This window comes from Macrobrachium nipponense, chromosome 5 (assembly GCF_015104395.2).
Source record: "Macrobrachium nipponense isolate FS-2020 chromosome 5, ASM1510439v2, whole genome shotgun sequence".
Classification (NCBI taxonomy): Eukaryota; Metazoa; Arthropoda; class Malacostraca; order Decapoda; family Palaemonidae; genus Macrobrachium; species Macrobrachium nipponense.
In genome coordinates this window covers 5687877-5696198 of record NC_061107.1, presented here as the reverse complement: position 1 = coordinate 5696198, position 8322 = coordinate 5687877, and the positions used below count along the sequence as shown (strand labels likewise).

The 8322-nt window shown below is 33.9% G+C and overlaps 1 protein-coding gene across 1 annotated transcript in view; it reads right to left on the bottom strand.

The window, feature by feature from the left end:
* LOC135215150 (uncharacterized) overlaps window positions 1–1985 on the bottom strand; it is a 115566-nt gene extending 113581 nt beyond the window's left edge. The window contains exon 1 of the mRNA XM_064249595.1: window positions 1838–1985. The gene's annotated coding sequence lies outside the window, so the exon portion shown is untranslated. The remainder of the gene's footprint in view (window positions 1–1837) is intronic.
* Window positions 1986–8322: the final 6337 nt, after the last annotated feature.

The window sequence follows — 8322 nt, the reverse complement described above, 5'->3', positions numbered from 1 at the left end:
ATTCTACAGTGGCATAGATATAAGGGTATCCAGTAAAGCAATAACCGTCATCCTAAAGTCAATCATTTTAATCATTCGCAGTCATTAGTATTCAAAACTCATCTTGTTCTTATACTATACAAGAATCTTGTTTCAATTTTTTTTGTCACTTTATCGTTGCTATAGCAATGAAAATAAGTTGATAAAACTTTCAAACAAGCAATTTCACATTTATGAAATGGAATACATTAGTTATTCATGGAAATGCATTATATATAGTGATACTTTCATGCCTAATGTAAGAAATGACAAGCTGTTTGAATATTAAAATTAAAAATACATGGACAAAATTCTAATTTATTATTTATTTAGATTAGTTTAAATAAGAAAAAGGAAATATATATATTTCCATATTTTTACACATACTATTTATTTATAATTATTATAGGTCCGGATAAAAGAAAGTATACTTTTATTTTTATATATTCAAATTTAAATTTATTTTTCTTTTTGTCCATGGACCACCTGATAAACAGCCAATGGCCCACTGGTGGGCCATAGCCCACAGTTTGAAGACCACTGACTTGACCAACATCAACGACAGTGGATAGAAATCTGTGGAGGAACCTGGGGTCCTAGGGAAGGCCCACGTCCTACAAAAGACTTTTGAAGGCTGAAATAATGATGATGATGATGATGAATGACTACAAAAGTAGGCCTATAACACACAGTAAAAGAAACATGAAAGCTGTGGTACCTAGTCAAGGTTATACTAACCCTAGTCTTGTTAAAAATGGTTGCAAAACTTTTGAATACCTTCTCTTCTAATAATTCTGTAGGATTCTACAGTGGCATAGACATAAGGGTATCCAGTAAAGCAATAACCGTCATCCTAAAGTCAATCATTTTAATCATTCGCAGTCATTAGTATTCAAAACTCATCTTGTTCTTATACTATACAAGAATCTTGTTTCAATTTTTTTTGTCACTTTATCGTTGCTATAGCAATGAAAATAAGTTGATAAAACTTTCAAACAAGCAATTTCACATTTATGAAATGGAATACATTAGATATTCATGGAAATGCATTATATATAGTGATACTTTCATGCCTAATGTAAGAAATGACAAGCTGTTTGAATATTAAAATTAAAAATACATGGACAAAATTCTAATTTATTTATTATTTATTTAGATTAATTTAAATATTCCTTCTCTATATAACACTGAAACGTACATAACATTACAAAATCCCTTTTGCAACGGAAATAAAAAAATATTTTGCCGTAATAATGATTCTTTTCACTGTGAATTCGTGTTTCGTCAGAACTGTTTAATTGTGTCGAAACATACGAAATGGCTGTTCAACCACATTAGTGTCATTTCTTTATTTATATGTAATCACGCTTTCTTTTAAATTTTATTTAATGCATGACGTAATACTGTTTAGTTCATATTAAATTTTGGGGCTTAAACAGCGATGATAATAATAATATAATAATAATATTATCGAAATCCTGACGGTCGTTCGATAATACGATAATGTATGAAAAAGATCGAAATATTATGATAACAAAAGTGTTCCTCAATGTCGTTTACTCTCCTTTTTTGCGATTAATTTTGACCTTCAGCTCACAAAGATCGTATCAAATAGCTTTTACATTAAGTCCTTCAATATATTTTTATAATAAACCACAAAATAATCCTCTCAGTTTGTTAAAATTAGCATCATAAGATTTTATTTTTAAGAATACGACATGGCAACTTTTCCTCCTTCCCTTCCCGCCTCTGCCTCAACACGACGACGAACCGTTTTCAAGTTCTTCGTTACGAGAAAAACTTCATTAACGGTACTTACCGACGTTATTCTTAGTCAAACCGATGATCTTGGAGAGCCGAAGAAACGCCGATGTAATGAACTTACGTATTTGGGACAATATACGCGCGACGTCCCTTAGACACCGTAAAATAACACAATAAATAACGTGGAGAGCACCTACTTCGTCTCTCAGCTGATGGCACAGTAGTGTGGACACTCGCTTGAGAAATGTGACGTCATATGTTTATGTTTATTTCTTGTTTATGTTTGAGTAAATATTATCTTCTAATTTATTCATCATGAAAAAAATCTTTTTTATAGCTGATACTGTAAAAATAAAAGATTTGTCTCGGGTCTAAAAGATTTATTCCGGGTTTTAAAATGAAGTTTTGGACGATATTGTTGTGCCTACTTTTTGTCGTGCCTACTTACTTTTGTGATTAGTCCTTGTTTTTATTTCTCTTCATTATGTTGCGTGGCGTATTTACGAGTTCTTATTCTTCTTCTTCTTGATTTCACTTCTTGTTACGGGTAATATTTGAAAGGTTATCTGTTATATGGGCTAACCTTCATTTATCACTTCTTACGGTTGTGTTTCTTTTTTTCGTAGGAACAGGCACTATATTTATTTAGTTGGCTATGTCTCTCAGGAGGTCTTTCTTACATAGCGCGGATACGTTTCACGGGTTCCAGGCAAGTTAAACACCACTGAATTAATTTGCTTATTATTACAATAAAGTATAAGTTCACAATACACTACACTACACTGGAACAGAGGGAGAAGGGATACAGCCTTCCCGTATAAGGCCTTCTTCTTAACTAAAACTCTCTGGCACTTCAAATGAAGTTTCGACCTAACTACTTTTTCTGACTCCTCCCCGAATGTCCTTTAGGACACCTCCTACTTCTACATGAATGGCTTTCATTACTTCCGGTGCCACCTCTAGATTCATCTGATTGGTTTCGTCCTTCGACGGTAACCACCCACTGAAAGGGTCATAGATCAACTTTTCTGGTGAGGTTAGCATCTTACTGTTTGGTCTGGTTTTACGAAACTGCTACCCGTGCAGACTTATACTGTACACACTACTCCTTTTTCTATCTTTACTTCTGGTAGATCCTCCGTCACTCTACTTTCACTATATATATTCTACCAGTGGTTTACCTAACTAAGTTTTCCCTAGCTATTTCTAGACAGACTCTTATTGTTTCCTAACAACACTCGGCCACCTACCGGCAGTGACCTCAATGCCTAAAATTACAAAAATGATTATATAAAAAAATACAATGTTGAAATAAATCAAAAATGGTTATATATATATATATACAATAATGCTAGTATATTAGTTACTTGAAGGCAAATTTTCCATTCCATTAAGGACTTAATGGTGTTGAGTTTGTTAACAACTAACACTCTGACAATACATATGAAAGCAACTATGGTGAGTGCTAGCAAAACAATATTTAACATGGACATGATAGGGGAAATGCCAGCCTTGTGCATATGGAAAAATTGATTAGCTGCTTCAAGTTATTCAAATGACATTAAATCAAGTTTGGATACTTTGAAAACCTTGACATTACCAATAATATTAATATGTCTAGATAAATTTAAGGTATAAGAAGCAAAAATGGTATACTTGTAGTACAAATAACACAAAATAACTACTTCACAAGACGTCACAAAGGATTTTTTCCTTGTTTTTGTTTTTGGGGGGGGGGGGGGGGGGTGCTAAAGATTAACTGAGATTGATTATTCATACAAGTGACTTTAGCTTTTAGTTGATTCTGTGAAAACATTACCATTTCACCATACAAAATTTGAGCCTTGAAAACAGGTCTTTAAGGGATATATTCACAGTTATTCACAGTTATTTTTACCACCCTTGCCATTAATCAAATCACCAACACAATACAACTACCCAAGAACCCCAAGTATCACCGCTTCTCAAGACCAAGAAAGAGCAAGCTTAACTCCTTCAACATTATCAAATACCCTTTGACCACTGAGTCTGCCATGAAGAAGATTGAAGACAACAACACCCTCGTATTTATCGTTCACTCCTTAGCGAACAAGTATCACATCAAGTTTGCTGTTAAAAAGGGTTCTGTTTCAAATAATAACTTAGTTTAACAATCAAATCTTAGTTCTTGTTATTGTTCTTGTACTGTTGTAATGATGATGATTACAACCGCTATGTCGTGTACCATCTTGACATGACCATGTTCTTTTTGGATGCTCCCTCCTTGATTTGCAAGAGGGAGATGTAGATATCGCTCACCATGAGCCATAGTGTAATCCATTTCCTGCAAATATATTCTAGGCAGTAAACCTTATACAACAATGTTATTGACCTGTTGCACTTGGTCCTATCTTTTTCTTAAATTGTATCTCGGAGTCACTAATGCTGATGAAGTATGGGAATCATTTACGTTACTGGTTTTCCTTACTACTTTTGACTCCTTTAAATCTTTAAAATCTTTTAAATGTTCTACTGACTGACCCAAATGTCGGAATGTACTATTTTAATATGGTTCCAATGTGCAACAGTTTCACTTAAAGTTGATTCATGCATTAGCTTAAATTTATTTAACTTTAACCTTTCTATTACTCTATATGGACCTTGAAATTTAGGACTTACTTTAACATTAGGTCCTTCAACTTTGTGATTAAGCACATATACTTGTTGACCTATTTTTAATTCTGGGACTGTTGATTGCTTATTGTAATACTTACTAGACTTTTGGTGTAACTCCTTCAATCGAGCCCTTGTGCCTTTTACGGTCTCGAAAGTCCGTCTTGTTTTCCATGTAACGTAGTCTTCGTAATTATAAGTATGTCTTGGTGGGGACGCTTCGTCTAATAAAGTATTTGGCATTCTTTTCTGATAACCATATAACAGAAAGTGTGGGGTTTCCCCAACAGATTCATTTACAGTGTTATTAATAGTGAACTGTACGTCTTCAAGTATTAAGTCCCAATCTTCAGTCTGTGGAGTTACTAAAGTTTTCAGTACATCCTTTATCTTACGATTTGTTCTCTCTACTGCTCCATTAGAGCTTGGTTTATAAGCTGTAACCTGACACTTGTTAATTTCATAAAACTCACACAATTTCTTCAAAATGTCACTAGTAAATTCTCCTGCATTATCAGATAATAATGTTTGAGGACATGAATGTCTAGTTATTATTCTAGATTTCAGAGCTTCTGCTACAGTAGTTGCTTCTCTGTTTCTGACCTGGAATGATCTCAACATATCTAGTCAAGTAATCTATGAAAACTAGAATCTGACGATTACCTCTAGTTGTGTTTGGAAATGGACCTACAAAATCCATTGAAACTACTTGAAAAGGAGTTAATTCCGATGGATATTTCTCAAGAGGGGCTTTTACATTAACGTTACCCTTGTGTACGTTACAGATATGACAATTTTCAACAAATCTTTTAGCTTCTTCATTGCAATTCGGCCAAAAATAGTTTCTAGTGACTGTTCTACATGTTTTCTTTATTCCAGGATGTCCTGACAACTTGTAAGAGTGTGTTAATTCTAATACTTCCTTGGTTAGTGTGTTAGGTACATACAATCGTGAACAAGCATTCGGTTCATCTGATGTTTTTATATAGAATTCCATTAATTAACTGAAATTGCAGACTGATCATCCTCATTTTGCATTAATTTACCCACTATTTTTCTAATGTTAGCATCTTTTTGCTGTTCGATCTGAACTCTTTCTAAGTCTAGATCTATGATCTGACAACTAAAACAGAAAGTATTAGTTGTGATTTGTTTCTCGTTTTCTTCTTGCGACCTTGACAAAGCATCTGCAATAGTGTTATATCTTCCCGGGATATACCTAAATTGGGGTGGGGCAAATTCTAATACACTTATGAACCATCTGTTAAACTTCATATTATTTGAATGCTCTTTCTTTTCTAAATAGATCACAAATAGGTTTGTGATCGGTAAGCACATTGACTTTATGTCCTAGCAATATATGCCTAAACTTACGTAATCCCCAATAAAGAGCTAAGCACTCTCGTTCGGTAGTGCTATAATTTCTTTCTGCAGCATTCAAAACTCTACTTGCATAATATACTGCTCTTATTCTGGTTTTCCTTGTTGCATTAAAACTGCACCTACACCTGTACTAGAAGCATCGCAGGCTAAGTAAAATTCCTTTGAGAAATCTGGATACACTAAAATGGATTTCTTGTCATCATTTCCTTGAGTGTTTGGAAAGCTCTTCATGTTCTGGCTTCCATTCATAAATTACATCCTTCTTTGTTAAATCTGTTAATGGTTTAGCTATAGTGGCAAATCCCTTAATAAAAGGGCGGTAGTAGCCAACCATACCTAAGAATCTTCTTAAGGCTTTCAAGTTACTTGGGGCTGGATATGCTACAATTGACTTTATTTTCCCTTCCTGCATACGCAGTCCATTTTCACTGATGACATGTCCTAAATATTCTAAGGATTTCCTCATGAATTGACATTTCTTAATCTTTATCTTTAATCCTGCGCTCTTTAGTCTTTCTAACACTGTTTCTAATGTCTAAAGTGACTATCCAAGTCCTTACTAGAAATGACTACATCATCTAGGTATACTGAAACATCCTCTATGTCTCCTAAGATTTGGAGCATTAATCGAGTAAATGTTAGTGGGGCCGATGTAAGACCAAAGGGCATGACTTCAAACTGTAAATGTTCCTTATGAGTACTAAAAGCTGTCAAGGGCTTGGATTCTTCGTCTAAAGGTACTTGCCAATATCCACTAAGCAAGTCTAATGACGTAAAATATCTTTGCTCCACCTAATTGAGCTAACATATCATTTATAACTGGCATTGGCATCCTATCTGGAATGGTGTGTGAATTTAATTTCCGATAATCTATTACCATTCTCCAAGTGCCATCTTTCTTTGGAACTAATAAGAGAGGTGAGTTATATGGTGATTTAGAAGGTACTATTACACCATCTTGTTTCATTTCTTCAATTAACTGATCTACGATCGGTCGTTGACTGATGGGTAATTTATAGTTAGGGATATAAAATGGTTTAGTTCCATCTTGCATTAAAATCTTATGTTTGCAAAGTATCTGTTCTGCCTAACTTATCTCCTTCTAAGGCAATGACATCTCTATACTTTTCCAATATTTGTAATAGTTTTAACTCTATTCTGAGGAAAGTCTGTATTATTTACTTCTGTATTTAGAATTGAACTCGGTTCTGTGCTAGAGAAGAATGCTTTTTCACTTAGTGTTATTAAAGGATTATTCACTACAATTCCTGTACAAAATTCTATACCAGGTCTTAGTATTAGTCTTTTGTCTGAAAAATTCTGGACGTATGTCTCACAGTTATTACCTTTCACGTGAACTAAAGAATTGTCCATCCTAACAAAGTCAGGTAAGTTTTCATTAGTTAGCATTACGTCCTTTTCATGCAAGTCTTCGTCTGTTTTAGCCCTAAGACAAACCTTGGTTAGACATTGCGGGTACAAAACTACTTCTCTATTAAGTACAAATGTGACAGTATGGTCATCTGCAGTACTGATTAAACATATTTCTTCGTCATCTCGTATCTCTGAGAAATAACAGACATCTGTTTCATCCGAATTTTCATCCAGTAGTATTGTTGAGTTTAATTCACCCTTATTTATTGTTCCTAATAACAGGACTTCATTGATATATTTTTCTTCTTTATTTTCATCTATTATGAGATATGTACAATCAATTTCTGATTCATTTTCATCCATTTGTTCGCATGCATTAATATGTTCCGCGGCAATAAATTGTTCAGCTGCGTAGATTTGTTCAGAGTCAAAGCTCTGTTCAGAATTCTGAGTATCAAGGCTTGCATTGTTAATGTTATTTATTTGTGCACAATCTATCATAGAATCTTTCCTGGCTAAGGACATTTCTTGCAAGGTATTATTTCTGCCACTTATTCCGCTAATATCTGTGCTAGCATTATTATCTATCTTAGTATCTTGGATGTTCGCTTCTCTAGAAGATGTCGTCTCAGATAAATTGATCAGATTTATGCAAGACTTTCCTTCTTCTAGCTGAAAACAAACATTTTCTCTATTTCTGCGGGGTAAATTTATTTTATTTTCTCCACAATCTAACATTATTTTACATCTCCGCATAGCATTATATGAAAACAGCGCTTGCGTAGGATAAAACCTTTCTTCTAATACTACAAATACTTCCTTAAAAGTTTTGTCTAAAATCTCTATGTCCAGTGTGACATTGCCTAGCGCCTTTATTTGTTTCCCGGCTATTCCTTTTATAATTCTACCAGGACCTTGTATTTCTATATCTGCAAAGCCTAAATGTTTTGTTAATGTTTGTTTCTATTATATTTACTGTACTGCCTGTATCTAAAAGGATTGAACATGGTTTATTATTAATTCTTGTTTGGATGATAGGTAAATCTTCTTGGCATATTTCTTTATCCTTTACTGAAAATACTATCTCCTTATTTACTTCAAAAGGAAACTTGAAATTATCTTCCTGACCTA